This window comes from Ictidomys tridecemlineatus, chromosome 8 (assembly GCF_052094955.1).
Source record: "Ictidomys tridecemlineatus isolate mIctTri1 chromosome 8, mIctTri1.hap1, whole genome shotgun sequence".
Lineage (NCBI taxonomy): Eukaryota > Metazoa > Chordata > Mammalia > Rodentia > Sciuridae > Ictidomys > Ictidomys tridecemlineatus.
Genome location: NC_135484.1, coordinates 24,405,051 through 24,421,716, shown reverse-complemented (window position 1 = coordinate 24,421,716; position 16,666 = coordinate 24,405,051). Strand labels below are relative to the sequence as shown.

Below are 16,666 nucleotides of genomic sequence, written 5' to 3'. Positions count from 1 at the left end.
GTAGTTTTTTAAAAGTAAATAAAAATAGATCAGAAATATACCAAACAAGTAGATTGAAAAGACAAGGTCAAGAAAGACATTATTACCCTACATACATGTACGAGCACATGACTGTTGTGACTCTGTACCATGTAATAGCTAGAGGAAAGAGATAATGTGCTCCATTTGTGTACAATGTGTCAAAATGCACTCTACTGTCATGTATAACTAATTGGAACAATTTTAAAAAGGAAATAGAAGGTCAAATAAAGTTAATAAGTTAAGCATGAAATACAATAAAATTATGTGATTAATGGCGTGAATGTGCCTGGACCTACCTCATAGAGACTGGTTGCTGAAAGTTTAGTTAAAAGTGTTGTTTTAACTTGTAGTGGAATAGGATGTAATTACTAGGTATTTGAAAATCTGGAGGACAAATATCCTAACTCAAGAGAATAGTCAGTGCAAAGAAAAACACTATGTTGTCTGAAATTCAGGAATTCTACTTTATGACGTGCAGAAAGCTAATATATCCTAAAAATGCCCATAAAAGTAAAACTACATGTTGAAGCTCTGAGAGTAAATGTACCCTTACTATATTATTTATGAAGTAATGAGGTATCAGAACTTTCCATCTTCAGTAAAGGACTTCAGTATTCTTAATTTGTCTCTATTCGTGTATATACAATGGATAGATAACTTCTAAGTAAATACGAAATGCCTCATTTAAATTGGTTGATGGATAACAATGGATGATCCTGATATCAGTCCAGCTGTTGAAGCATTAAAATACTGTGTTTTAGCCAACTATATTATATACTAAGTTCCCCCTACTATCTGATACCAACTACAGTGGCATTTCTAAAGGTTTTGTTATGACTACATGGATTTTTTTCTGGTTCCATGTACTTGAACTCTGTTAATCAGATATTATTTAGTTGACATAGTTAGGGTGTGAATCAAACCAGTGGACGTTAAGTTTAATTTCAGATAAAAGGATAATTGTTTAATATCAACATGTAAATATGCTTAAAAATGTGTAAAATATTATTGTAACTTTATATCAACATAAATAAAATCACTGCTCTGTTTTTATTTCAAATACCTGAATGATAAAAGTAAACTTTGATTATTCATGATCTGTTATAATCTTATTTGTAGAAGATGTTGTTATGGGAACAGTATAGCTGCTGTAGAGAACAAGGTCAAATGAGATTTTTCCCTTGTAAATTCAAAGTTTATATATCTGGCTGAGAGTTAAAGTTTAAATTAAATTGCTTTTCAACGGTGTTTAGATCATTCCTGCATGTGGAATTAGATTAAAAATAATCACAACATATAGGAAACTTTAGTGAAGTAGAAAGAAGAAACACACAACACATTGCTTATTTAATTTTGGTCATTATAATTTCCTACATGCAAGTACAGCAAGACATGTGAATTAATTTTCTAGAGCTGCCAAACAAAGTACCACAATAAGTCACTTAAAAACAAGCATTTGTTTTCTCATAGTTTTGGAGGCTAGAAGCCTAGAATAAAATGTCAGTAGGATTGATTCCTCCTGAGGCCATAAGAGAGAAGCTTCCTCTCCCCTTTTTCTATCATCCTGCAGGCAACTTTGTGGCATTCCTTGACTTGCTGAAGGATCATCTCATCTGTGTTTCTCTTCTTGTGGTCTTCTTCCTGTGGGCTTCTCTGGGTACATATTTCCTTTTTTATAAGGACACCAATTACATTGGATATCATCCTGTTCTAATATAACTTCAGTTTGACTAATTATATCTGCAATGTCCCTTTTTCCAAGTTAAGGGTTAGGACTAGAGCATAAATTTGGAAGGAGGGAATGAAAGGACTCTTTTCAACCCATAAGAAAGAAGTGGACACAAACATCCCCAAACCGTCTGTTTCTTCACTGTGTGTCTTTGGTACAATCCTTTAATTTCCCTGTCTCAGTTATATAATCCATAAAATGGTTAATAATGTCAGCCTTGTTTACATAAGAAGGATTTTGTGAGACTCAAAAGAAATTGTTTTTATGTATTATCAAGTAAAATATGAAATTAGTCCCTTAAAATAAACTTTGAGTGAAAGAATCTGTAAATCAAAATACAACTAGTGAAAGCCCACCATTTATTGTTACTGAACTACTCCTAAAATATAATCCTGGAATCATTTCAACTATTCATTTGTATCATATTGATTTATTCAGCAGAGGAAACTAAAAATTGTCGATTCTTCTCTTTCTCTCTGTCAGTAAAGCTATTTGCTTACATTATTAAAATGAGCCTTCAACAGTCTTTTCAATCTCCATTCTCTATCCTTTGTACCTTGTTCTTGTTTTTTTTTTCAATAAAATTTTATTAAAAGAAATATGTCAACTTGGCAATTTTGGTACAAAAAAGAAAGAAGTACAGACATTGTTTTTGATGTTACCACAATCTATTGTGGACACAGCAGAAAAACAGAAAAGAAATTATGGGAATCTTATTAATTCTAATAAATTCTCATATTCTGATTTTAAACAATGAATTAAGATATGAGGAGAAAAATTGAAAATCAGACACCAATATCACTTGAGAATAAGGTGCAATAGTAAAACACACTAGCATATCAATTTTCCAGATTAATCTTTTTAGTTATAAATGGGTTTCTCCAAGAAATTTAAGAATGTTTTAATATTAAAAAATTATATATTTATTACATTAATGATTTAAAATAAAATTGCTAAGTGATTATACTGCCAAAATCAAAATATTATCAAATTTAGCATCATTTCTTACAGAAAAAAAAATCCTACAGTGAGCCAGAAATATAATGGAAATATTTTTATATAGAATGACATCCCTGAAACCATCAGCAAACACCATTCCTTATATAGTAATTTTGAAATTTGAAATTCAAACACATAGAAAGGGTATTATAATTTGTGTTAGATTTGTATGGGTCTAACAAAACACCTGAGATAATAAACTTGTAAAAAGGAAAGGGTTTTTTTGTTGTTGTTCACAGTTTGTGAGGTTTCAATCCATGATAAATTGGCTCTATTACTTTGGGCGTGTGGCTGTCCAGGACATCATGGTGTGGAGAGTACATGGTGGAGGAAGTCACCTCTTATTGGGAACAAAAGAGAAAGAGGAAGAAGAAAGAGCTGGAGTCCCAGTATTTTTGAGGGTGATATACCCAATAACCAGAAGAACTCTAACTAAACCTAACCTCTTAAATGTTCTACCACTTCTCCATAGTGTCCATCTGGGTACAAAGCATTCAACATGTACATCCTTGGGAGAAATTCTATACCAAACCATAGCATAATTGCAAGAATATTACAATAACATCCAGACACATTTTTAGATTCGTCACTATTAAACATTAATCACATTTGTTTCTCCTTTTTCAGCTATTTGGGAGAAATTTTACAGGTAGTATACGAATTTATTCCTAAATACTTCATCACATGTTGCCTAAGATAGAGCATTCTCATATATAACTACAGCATAATTTTCATACTTAGAAAATCTGTAAGTCAAAACATAACTTATTGACTGTTATAGTTTGGATATAAGGTGTTTCTCAAAAGTTCCTATTAGCATAGGAATATTCAGAGATGAGATGATGAGAGTATGAGAGCCATTGTAGAGTGAGTCCACACTCGTTTGAATGGACTAACTGGTTGGTAACTTTAGGTAGGTGGGACATGACTGGAGAAGGCATATCACTGTGGGCATGCTCTGGAAGAGTGCATCTTCCCTGTGGCCCCTTCCCCCCTCTTTCTTCATCATGACTCTGCAATGTGCTGAGCTGCTATCCTCCAGGGCCCATGATGTGCTACCTCACCTTGGACCCAAAGCCATAGAGTTGGCTGTCTATGGACTAAGACCTCTGGAATCACAAAGCCCAGATGAACTTTTATTCTTCTAAATTGTTCTTGTCAGGTGTTTTGGTCACAGCAACAAAAAGCTAACTAAAACATTGACTCAAATTTAATTTACTCATTTATCTCAAAAATGTCTTTTTTAGAATTTCAAATCTTTAGTTGCATATTGCATATAACTGAGGCGCCATTGTTATCTCCTTTAAAATAGCACGTTTTCCCCATTACTGTTATTTATGATATTGACCTTTAAAAAAAAAAACAACAATCAGTTCTAGAGAATATCTCTCAATCTGAATTCATCTGGTTAGTTTTTCATCATAGGTTTAGTTTAAACCTTCTTTGGCAGAAATACTATTTAGGTGATGCTATGTATTGAATTCTCTTAGAAATTCACACTTGGAGATGTGGAATGTCATCTTGTCTCATTTGTTTCATATATTTCATCATAATATTAGTTTTCTATTTCTGAACAATAAATTAATACAAATTAATTATCTCATAGCTTCTGAGAGTCTGAATTTAGGCTCATTTTAGTTGGGTTGGCATCTCAGGATTTCAAAACAGCCTGATTCAAGTTAGTCCGCTGCATCTGGAGGCATAGGTGTGGAAAGAGCTGCTTGTAAGCTCTTATACTTGTGAGTAGAATCATTTTCTTATGACCCTATTACATGCTCTCCATGTTCTGGTTAAATTTTTTGGATCACACTTCTAGAAAATGCTCCTTTCCTTTCCGCGTGGTTCCCAGGAGCAATTCAGAACGTAGCAGTTGGTTCTTTTTCTCTCAGGCAAACAAGAACACTCTTCTCTGTCTCCTCCACCACCAATAAGCCAGAGAAAACTATTTTAAAAACACTCACTTGATTGGATCTGACCAACCTAGGATGATCTCCTTTTGCTATACAACCTAAGAGCCAGGGGTGTGCTATTTCCTCATATTTTAAGTTCTTCTCACATATCAGGCAAAATAAATCTTAGGAATTCATATCAGAATGTGTCAAACATTTTTACCATATTTTTAATTTTTTAATAAAATTGTACATATTGTTGGAATTAATTGTTACATATTCATATAAGTACACAAAGTAACAATATAATTTGAACACTATCATTTCTTACTATTTCTCTTTTTCCTCTGGTCCTCATTCTCTCTGGGCATTAACCTCTATATTTTTCATTAGATTCCCCACCTACAATTTCTTTTTCTTTTTTTCTGTTTAGCTTTTACATACGAGAGAGAACATGTAGCCCTCAATCTTCTGAGTTGGCTTATTTCACTTAACATTCTTGAGTACTATCCATTTGCCAGAAAATGACATCATTTAATATTTTTATGGCTGAATGAAACTCTGTTGTGTACATGTACTATATTTTCATTATTCATTCATATGTTAATGGACACCCAGTTTGGCAATTGAGAATTTTATGTTTAATTGCTGTATACATGAGTATTCATGTAACACTATAATATGCCAACTTTAGGATGAATACTGAGGAGTGGTATGACTGAGTCATACAGTGATTTTCTATTCCAACTCTTTTGAGGTAATTTCTGTACTGGTTTTCACAGGGGTTGTCCTAATTTACAGTTTCTCCAACAGCATAAAATGTACCCTTTTTAAAAACATTTTTTTCCAGCATTTATTTATTTTTTTAAATTCTTTTTTATATTTATTTATTTATTTTAATTTATATATGATAGCAGAATGCATTACAATTCTTATTACACATAGAGATCATAATTTTCATATCTCTGGTTGTATACAAAGTATATTCACACCAATTCCTGCCTTCATACATGTACTTTGGATAATAATAATCATCAGGTTATCTTTCCAAATTCTTGATGGCTGCCATTCTAACTGGAATTAAATAAAATCTCAGTGTAGTTTTGATGTGCATTTCCTAATTGCTAAAGGTATCGATAATTTTTTTCATATACTTATTATTCCTTTATATTTTTTTCTTTTGAGAAGTGTCTGTTTAGTCCTTTTGCCCATCTATTAATTGGAGTGGTTCTATTTGATGTTAAGTTTTTTTTTATGACATTATATATTCTGGATATTTATTCTGTCAGAAGAGTGGTTAACAAAATATTTTTTTAACCATTATATATGTTCTCTCTTCACATTCTTTGTGTCCCTTGCTATACAGTAGTGTTGTTTTTTTTTTTTTTTTTAATTTGATGTTATCCCTTTTATTATTTCTTGGCATTATTTCCTGAGCGTTAGGGGTCCTATTGAGAAAGTTGTTGCCTGTGCCTATGTGTTAGAGTGATGACCCCAAATTCTCTTCAAGGAGTTGAACTATTTCTGATCTAATTCCTAAGTCTTTCATCCATTTTGAGTTGAATTTTGTGCAGCGTGAGAGATAAGGAGTAGTCTCATTCTTCTACATATACGGAACTAGTTTTTGTAGCACCATGTGTTTAAAAAGCTGCTATTTCTCCAATAGATGTTTTTGACATTTTTGTCAAGGAACAGGTGACTCTATCTGTGTAGGTTTGTCTCTGTGTCTTCTATCATGTACCATTGATCTATGTGCCTGTTTTTATGCCAGTACCATGCAGTTTTGTTACTATAGCTCTGTAGTGTGTTTTGAAATTAGGTAGTGTGATGCCTCCAGCATTGCTTTTCTTGACTTAGAATTGCTCTGGCTATTCTGGGCCCTTTATTCTTCCAAATGAAATTTTAACTGTTTTCTCTAGTTCATGAAGAATACCATTATAGTATTTTGATGGGGACTTAATTGAATCTGTATATTGCTTTTGCTAGTATGAACATTTCAACAATATTAATTCTGCCTGTTGATGAAAATGAGAAATTTTTGATCTTCTTGTGTCTTCAATTTGTTTACTCAGTGTTCTGTAATTTTCATTGTAGAGGTTTTTCATCTTCTTGGTTAAATATTTTCCTTAGTTTTTTTTTTCTTTGAGTCTATTGTTAATGGAATTGTTTGCCTGATGTCTTTCTTTATAGATTCAGTACTGCTATATAGAAAAGCTATTTATTTTTATATGTGGATTTTGTAGACTGCTACTTTGCTGAATTTGTTTGTCAGCTCTAGAAGTCATCTGATGAAGTTTTTTGGGTTTTCTAGACATAGAGTCAAGTAATAGCAAATAGATATCTTGTCATCTTCTCTTACTATTTGTAACCTTTTGTTTTCCTTCAATTATCTGATTGCTATGGCAAGAATTTCAAGAACTATATTGATTAGAACTGGTGAGAATGAGCATTCTTGTCTAGTTCTGAGTTTTAAAGGAAATGCTTTCAGTTTTTCCCCATTTACTCTGATATTGGTTTTGAGTTTGTCATAGATAGCATTTATATTTCTGAGGTAAATTCCTTCTATACTTAGTTATTTCAGTGATTTTATCATAAGTGGAGGCTGAATTTTATTGAATTTCTCTATATCTATTAAGATGATTATATGATGTTTGTACTTAATTCTATTCACATGGCGAATCACACTTGTTGATTTGCATATGTTAACAAATCCTCACAATCATGGGATGAAACCATTTTGGTCATTATGTACAGTCTTCTTAATATGATGGCAAATATGGTATGCTATTATTTTATTGAGAGTTTTTGCATATACATTCATTTGGGATATTGGTTGTAGTTTTCTTTACTTGATGTATACTTATCTAGTTTTGGCATGAGTGTAATACTGGCTTCATAGAACAAATTTGGGAATGGTGGATTCCTTTCTATTTCATGGAATAATTTGAGGAACATTGGCATTACAAGTTATTTTTTAAGGTTCTGATAGAATTCAGCTGAGAACTAATCTGGCCCTGATTTGTTGGAAGGCTTTGTGTTACTGCTTCTATCTTATTGCTAGTTATTGGTTTGTTTGTGTTTTTTCTTTCCCCTGGATTCAACTTTGGCATATATATGCACCTACAAATATATTCATTACCTCTAGGTTTTCTAATGTATTGAAAATAAGTTTTCAAAATAGTCCCTAATGATCTTGCAGATTTCTGTGATGCCAGTGGTGATTTTTCCTTTTCATCTCTAATTATATGAATTTGGGTTTTCTCTAATTTTTTTTTTTTGATGTTATGTTTTGGATGTAAGGAGTCCACCAAAAACTTATGTGTGACACAATGCAAGAAGGTTCAGAGGAGAAATGATTGGGTTGTAAGAGTCTTATTACAATTAGTGAATTAATCCCCTGATAGGGGATTAGCTGAATGGTAATTGAAATGGTAGAGTGTGACTGGAGGAGGTAGGAATTGGGCCATGGCTATGGGGTATATCTTAAAAGCAGAGACTCTCTCTTTCTTTGCTTTCTTTTCTTTCTCTTTTTTAAATTTCTTTTTTTTTGTCAGTTATTTTTTTATTATTAGTTGCTCAAAACATCACAAAGCTCTTGACATATCATATTTCATACATTTGATTCAAGCAGATTATAAACTCCCATTTTTACCCCGTACACATATTGCAGGTTCACATCGGTTCCACATTCACTTTTTTACATACTGCCATACTAGTGTCTGTTGTATTCTGCTGCCCTTCCTATCCTCTACTATCCCCCTCTCCTTCCCTCCCCTCTCCTCCCATCTTCTCTCTCTACCCCATCTACTGTAATTCATTTCTCTCTCTTGTTTCTTTCCCCCTTTCCCCTTACTTCATCTTATATGTAATTTTGTATAACAATGAGGGTCTCCTTCCTTTAGCATGCAATTTCCCTTCTCTCTCTCTTTCCCTCCCCCCTCTGTTTAATGGTGATATTCTTCTCATGCTCTTCCTCCCTATTCTATTCTTAGTTGCTCTCCTTATATCAAAGATGACATTTGGCATTTGTTTTTTAGGGATTGGCTAGCTTCACTTAGCATAATCTGCTCTAGTGCCATCCATTTCCCTGCAAATTCCATGATTTTGTCATTTTTTAGTGCAGAGTAATACTCCATTGTGTATATAAATGCCACATTTTTTTTATCCATTCATCTATTGAAGGGCATCTAAGTTGGTTCCATAGTCTAGCTATTGTGAATTGTCCTGCTATGAACATCAATGCAGCAGCATCCCTATAGTACGCTCTTTTAAGGTTTTCAGGGAATAGTCCGAGAAGGGTAATAGCTGGGTCAAATGGTGCTTCCTTTCCCAGCTTTCCCAGGAATCTCCATAATGCTTTCCAAATTGACTGCACCAATTTGCAGTCCCACCAGCAATGTACAAGTGTACCCTTTTCCCCACATCCTCGCCAGCACTTGTTGTTGTTTGACTTCATAATGGCTACCAATCTTACTGGAGTGAGATGGTATATTAGGGTGGTTTTGATTTGCATTTCTCTGACTGCTAGAGATGGTGAGCATTTTTTCATGTACTTGTTGATTGATTGTATGTCCTCCTCTGAGAAGTGTCTGTTCAGGTCCTTGGCCCATTTTTTGATTGTGTTATTTGTTATCTTATTGTTTAATTTTTTGAGTTCCTTGTATACTCTGGATATTAGTGCTCTATCTGAAGTATGAGGAGTAAAAATTTGTTCCCAGGATGTAGGCTCCCTATTTACCTCTCTTATTGTTTCTCTTGCTGAGAAAAAACTTTTTAGTTTAAGTAAGTCCCATTTGTTTATTCTTGTTATTAACTCTTGTGCTATGGGCGTCCTATTAAGGAATTTGGAGCCCGACCCCACAATATGTAGATCAGAGCCAACTTTTTATTCTATCAGATGCAGAGTCTCTGATTTGATATCAAGCTCCTTGATTCATTTTGAGTTAACGTTTGTGCATAGTGAGAGACGGGGATTCAGTTTCATTTTGTTGCATATGGATTTCCAGTTTTCCCAGCACCATTTGTTGAAGATGCTATCCTTCCTCCATTGCATGCTTTTAGCCCCTTTATCAAATATAAGATAGTTGTAGTTTTGTGGATTAGTCTCTGTGTCCTCTATTCTGTACCATTGGTCCACCTGCCTGTTTTGGTACCAGTACCATGCTGTTTTTGTTACTATTGCTCTGTAGTATAGTTTGAAATCTGGTATCACTATGCCGCCTGATTCACACTTCCTGCTTAGAGTTGCTTTTGCTATTCTGGGTCTTTTATTTTTCCATAGGAATTTCATGATTTCTTTATCTATTTCTACAAGAAATGCCATTGGGCTTTTGATTGGCATTGCATTAAACCTATAGAGAACTTTTGGTAATATTGCCATTTTGATGATGTTCTGCCTATCCATGAACAGGGTATATTTTTTCCATCTTCTAAGATCTTCTTCTATTTCTCTCTTTAGGGTTCTGTAGTTTTCATTGCATGAATCTTTCACCTCTTTTGTTAGGTTGATTCCCAAGTTTTTTTTTTTTTTTTTTGAGAATATTCTGAATGGGGTGTTTTTCCTCATTTTCATTTCAGAAGTTTTGTCGCTGATATACAGAAATGCCTTTGATTTATGCGTGTTGATTTTATATCCTGCCACTTTGCTGAATTCATTTATTAGTTCTAGTAGTTTCTTTGTAGACCCTTTTGGGTCTGCTAGGTATAGAATCATGTCTTCCGCAAATAGTGATAATTTAAGTTCTTCTTTTCCTATTTTTATGCCTTTAATTTCTTTCATCTGTCTAATTGCTCTGGCCAGTGTTTCGAGAACTATATTGAATAGAAGTGGTGATAGAGGGCATCCCTGTCTTGTTCCAGATTTCAGGAAATAGAAAAAGAGGGAGCTCTTTTTCTATTTCCTGAAATTCACTCTATGAGACCAACATCACCCTGATTCTGAAACCAGACAAAGACACCTCAAAGAAAGAAAACTACAGACGAATATCTCTAATGAAGCTGAGATAGGAGGATTAAAGTTGGAGGTCCACAAGTGAGCAATACTCTCAGCAAAAATCCTCAATAAAATTCTGGAAAATCGGATACAAAAACACATCAAAAAAATTGTGCACCATGATCAAGTAGGATTCATCCCTGGGATGCAAGGATGGTTCAATATATGGAAATCAATAAATGTTATTCACCACATCAATAGACTTAAAGATAAGAACCATATGATCATCGATAGACGCAGAAAAAGCATTCGACAAAGTACAGCATCCGTTTATGTTCAAAACATTAGACAAACTAGGTATAACAGGAACTTACCTCAACATTGTAAAAGCTATCTATGCTAAGCCTCAGGCTAGCATCATTCTGAATGGAGAAAATTGAAGGCATTCCCTCTAAAATCTTTCTTTGCTTTCTGATCACCATGTGAGCAGCTTCACTTCTCCATACCTTTCTGCTGTGATGTTTTGCCTCACCTGAGGAATGGACTAAGACCTCTGAAATCGTGAACCTCATATAAACTACACCTCCTCTACAGTTGTTCTGGTTGGGTCTTTTAATCACAGCATAAAAAAAAAAAATCTGACTAAAACAGTTAGTTTTGCTAAGGATTTACCCATCTGATTTATCTTTTCAAAGAACCAAACCTTCATTTTCATTAATCCTTTGTCTTGTTCTATTATTCTTTGTTTCATTTATTTTGGCTGTGATGTCGATCATTTCTGTCCTTCTATTTGTTTTTCTCGTGTAGGCACTTATATATAAACTTTTCTCTTTGAATCATTTTTATAGTGTCCCTGAGGTTCTGTTATATTGTATCAGTATTCTTGCTTGAGTCTAAAAATTTTTAAATATCTCCCATGATCCATATATTTTTACTAACCTCACTCATCCTTGAAATACATATTGATCATAGAGGCTCAGTGGTGCATCCATATAATCCCAGCTACTAAGGAAGCTGAGATAGGAGGATTAAAGTTGGAGGTCCACAATTGAGCAATGCTCTCAGCAACAGTGAAACTCTGTCTCAAAATAAAAATGAAAAGGGCTGGGTATGTAACTCTGTGGTAAAGTACCCCTGCATTTGTTATTCAATATCCATGTATTTACATGATTCCTGTAGTTTTTGTTTGTTTGTTTTTAGTTTAGTTTTGTTTTTGTTTTTTGGGTTTTGTGTGTGTGTGTGTGTGTGTGTGTGTGTGTGTGTGTGTGTGTGTGTGATTTCCAATTTCATGAGCAGATTCCATGGGCAACTGAGAGAAAAATGTATTCAGTTATTGTTGGATGAAATAGTTAATAGATATCTGTTAAGTCAATTTTATTTATGATACTTTTTTAAATCTGAGGAGCCTTTACTGAAATTGTACCTGGATGATCTATTGGTGAGAGAATTATGGTTAAATCACCTAGTATTATTGTTCTGTGGTCTGAGTCTTTAATTTGAGTAGTTAATGTTTTATGTAATTAGTTGTACCAACATTTGAAGCATAAAAGTTATAAAGTTATCATTATAGCTTCTAGTTAGAAGGTTCCCTTTTTTGGTATAAAGTAACCTTATTTTGTCACTTCTGATGAATTTTTGCTTGAACACTACCTTGTCAGACATGAGAGTAGATATTTCTGCTTTTTTGAGTGGCCGGTCCATTTCCCTGGTATTTCAATTTCCATTCTTTCACTTACAATCTATGAATGTCTGCCTGTGAATAGAGTCTCTTCCAAACAACATAGAGTTGGGTCCTTTTTTGTGATCCATTCTGTCAGACTGTGTCTTTAAATTTTAGAGTTGAGAGCATTTACAATCAATATTATTATAGACAGATTTTTATCAATTCCTGCCATTTTTATTTATTCCTAATGTTTAATTTGGTCCTGTTTCTCATTTGCTTAGCTACTCTTCAAATGGTATTTGTCCATTTGTGAGTTTTGAAGTGTGTTTTTGAGTTCTTTTGTGTGTATTATTTCTTTAAATATTTTCTGTAGTTTTGGCTTAATTAGTCATGAATTCTCTTAGCTTTAGCTTATCTATGGAGGATTTTATTTCACCGTAAATTCTGAATAATAACTTTGCTGGGTACAGCAATTTTGCCTCAGAGCTATGTTATTTCAGGCCTTGGATAACCATTCCAAGCCCTCTTGGATTTTAGAATTTGTGAAGAGAATTTGTAATATTTCTAATTGACTTACCTCTGGCAATTTTTTTCTTGAGATTTTAAAACTTGTATTCTTGATTTCTATGTTAGGCAGTTTAATTATAATGTGTCATGGAGAAACTCTTTTAGATCTTGTCTTCTTAGGGTTCTGAATGCCTCCTGTATCTGAATGCCATCTCATTCTCAAGGTTTGGAAATTTTTCTTGAAGAGGTTATCCATGTCATTAACCTTCATATCTCAATCTTCTTCAATACCAATGATTCTTAAGTTTAGTATCAGTGTTATCCCAGAGTTCTTGTATATTCTGGTCATGGTTATTTATTTATTTATGCTGTTGGAAGGTTTGAGGTCACCTACTTTGTCCTCCAGCTCTGAAATTTTCTCTTTAGCCTTTCGTTAGAGAAACTTTCAATTGAAGCTGTTTTTTAGATTTATTTTGTCTTTCATTTCCAAGATTTCTATTTTATCCCTTTTCAATAACTCCATCTCCTTTGTGAATTTCTCATTCATAGTCTACACTGACTTCTTTAATCCGTTCAGCTGTTTTTTCCTATGTCCTCTTGGAATCCATTCATCATTTTTATAAACTTCTTTTGAGTTCTGTATCTGGAACTTCTTTCACTTTGATATCTTAGAGGAGTCATTTTCTGGTGAGTTATGTACTTTGGGAGGCATCATGTCCTCCCTGCCTTTATTTTATTTTATTTTATTTTGGTAGTTCTTTGTAATCTGTTTTGGATTTTATACTTCTGTTGGAATGGATTTTTTTTCACTCTTATATGTAAGCCTTTTTAGGGTACAGCCTTCTCTTGCTAAAGGATAAAGAGTGATCTACCTTGAGACCACTCATAGGTATGATATCACAGTCTTTGGGTTAATATTTTCTATTTTTTCTGTGAGTTGTCCATTAGTTGAATATAAGGAGGAGGGCCCCTTATGGCCATTCCTATATGGGCCCTAATTTTTAGTTTGTGGTTTTGTCTTTTCTCTTCTTTGTATTAAAGTATTACTGAAGTTTGAGCATGATTAATCTCGTGTGGAACAACGTGTATCATCCCTTGGCTGGATTTAGCTCAGAAGCAAAGTCTCCATTCCATAAACTTCTAATGTCTCAGTAGATTCCCAGCACACCATAGAAAAAGGAGAGACAAACAATAGCAACAACACAAACAAAGAATATACCGCATTAAAATAAATACCCAAGGCCAACTGACATCTGCAACATTAATTACCAATAGGAACTGATGGGATCAGCAATGTCCAAAAGCAAAAATAATAAATAGCCATGAACTAGATCTGGCACTGAAGTAAATAGCAGGTGTCATCTAGACCATCCACAGTGCAAATAACAGCAACAACATGAATGGTAGGGGCAGGATTTATGTAAACCAAGTAGTTCTAAAAGATCGTGGAAAACAGCTCATTAAGTGAAAGAAAATGTGATAGAACGGTAAGAGAAAGTTTAAAATGTTTAGTGAACAGTGAGAAAGAAGAAGTGATTTTAGCAAGTGATAGCTATAAAGAAGGAGGAGACAAATAATTTTTAAAAACCAAGGTGAGTAACAGGAGAGAGAAAAAGAGAACAAAAGAATTTCTGAATGAAAAAATGAAAAGAATTGTCTCCACTGAAGGGTCAAAACTGTTGATATGACTATTTTGATTTCTGTTTCTTATACTATGGAGAGAGAGAGAGAGAGAGAGAGAGAGAGAGAGAGAGAGAGAGAGAGAGAGAGAGAGAGATGCACATGAGCACTAGGACTGAGGTTTTTTATACCCTTCCTCTTTCCATGTGGCTCACCAAGCTGCCAGCTGGAGTGGCCTAATACAAGTTGTTTAAAGAAACTTCCAACATCCCTTCTCAGCAGTATAAAGTAGAATAGAATGGGACAGTACTGTTGATTGGAATTTTGTCTACACGGACCACTCCATACACTCTTAGGCTGGGGCTGGTGCCTAATTCTAGACGGGACAATATGAAAATATTTGCTATGATCTCCCAGGCTCCTGAGGCAGTAAGCACAGTGGGTTTGTTGTTCTTGTTGTTGTTGTTGTTGTTGTTTTTAAGATGATTTCCTGCCTCAAATCTCCATTGCCAGTTGAAAAACACAGACCACTTTTCAAACATCAGTTCACTGTGCAGCCTCTGGATTCATGAACTGATTTTTGGTTCAACATGTTTTTCTGTGCCAAATTTGTCCATTGTGTTTCTTTCAGTTTGTGTAACTCCTTTCCTCTGTGGTGAGCAGAGAAACAGATTGGCTTCAATGTAATCTTTTTTGTTCTTTGTCCAATGCACTCAAATTTCTAAGTCTCTAAGAGACTTGACTGTCTAATATTGAATTTCAATGAATTTCCTCTTTTATGTACCTCTCTGAGAAGTCATGCTCCCACTGCTTGAATCCTGACTCATTGAGCAACTGCAAATGCAGCTTTCACTAATCCACCATCTTGAATCCTCTCAGAAAGTAGGAATCTTGAAACCATTTTGAATTCTGTCTACCACAAATTTTGCATTGTTAAAAAGAAAAGGAGGAGACCATTGGAATTATTTGGTCTTTGAAGGTTTAAATAATTTACATATAAATCTATTTGAATATTATCTTTTATGTGGATAGTTCTTTGATACATTTCTCTATTACCATGGAAACTGATCCCTTTAAACACACTACCTCAACTGGAGTCACTGATATATCATAAATATTTTCTAGAAATGTATACATTCACAGAGGTTTTAAATGTGTCTGAAATTTTGCAAAAGTCTTCTTATAATATTTCTTACTGTTTTTTTTTCTAGAAACCCACCTTTGTCATTTCTGATTTTGTGTATTTATGTTTAGTAGTTTTTTAAATGTTAGGTTTTTTTTTCAAAAATAACATTTTTTAATTTAGAAGTTAATTCCACTTTTTTTTTTGTTTGTTTTTAACTTCTTTAATTGCTGATCTTATCTTTATCATTTTCTTCCTGGTTCTTAATTTGAGCTTCCTTTATTATACGTTTTCTCATTACTTGAGTTAAGTATTTAGTTCACTTAATATTATTTCTCCATGCTCATTGATACAAATAGTTAAAATTATGAATTCTTCTCTGATCATGTTTTAAAATGTATTCACAGTAGCCCATAGAATATTATCTGTAGTGTTCCAAAATTTGTTTTCAGAAATTTTGTAATTTGTCCTTTTTCTTAAATATGTTAAATACAGATTTTTTTAGTTAATATTTTGTGTAAGTGGGGTACAGTGTCACATGCCTATAAGCTCAGTGACTTGGCAAGATAAGGCAGGAGGATTGCAAATTTGCAACCAGCAAAACCCTATCTCAAAATCAAAAATGAAAATGGAAAAGGTCAGGCAATGTGGCTCAGTGATACAGTGATCCTAGTTTCAAGCCCTAGAACCATAAAAATATTCTATACACCACAAATGTTTAAAAATAAAAGGCATCCTTTGTTTTCTTCCTCTCTCTTCCACATTCCCACCCCCATATTTCTTTCTTTCTTTCTTTCTTTTTTTTTTTTTTGTCAAACAACCATTAGGTAGTGTCAAGGAAGGTAGCATAACACCTGGGAATAGGAAGAGAGGTGTAATAGTAACCTGGCTCTGGAAGGCTGGGCCTCAATGAGGAAAAATGGTGTTCATGCAAGGTAGTAATGGGAGGATACTATGTGGCAAATAGAAGCCCTGATTAGATGAGTACATCTACAAGGAGAGATAGATATATGATACTAGATTAAGTACTCAAAGAGGAGATGATTCCATAAATAAATATAAGGAGGATTATCATTGCCAGATTTCTTACTTTCAGAGAGGGAAAAGGAGAAAAATGGAATGAAATCTGTAATACTAAGTTGAAATAGGAGTCATCAGTGGACAGTTTTCAACAGATTAGCTG

General features: G+C 33.8%; 1 protein-coding gene across 4 annotated transcripts in view; it reads left to right on the top strand.

Annotated features, from left to right (window-relative positions):
* Positions 1-16,666, top strand: part of LOC144366018 (uncharacterized) — a 248,072-nt gene that overhangs the window by 206,612 nt on the left and 24,794 nt on the right. The gene's annotated exons all lie outside the window — the stretch shown is intronic.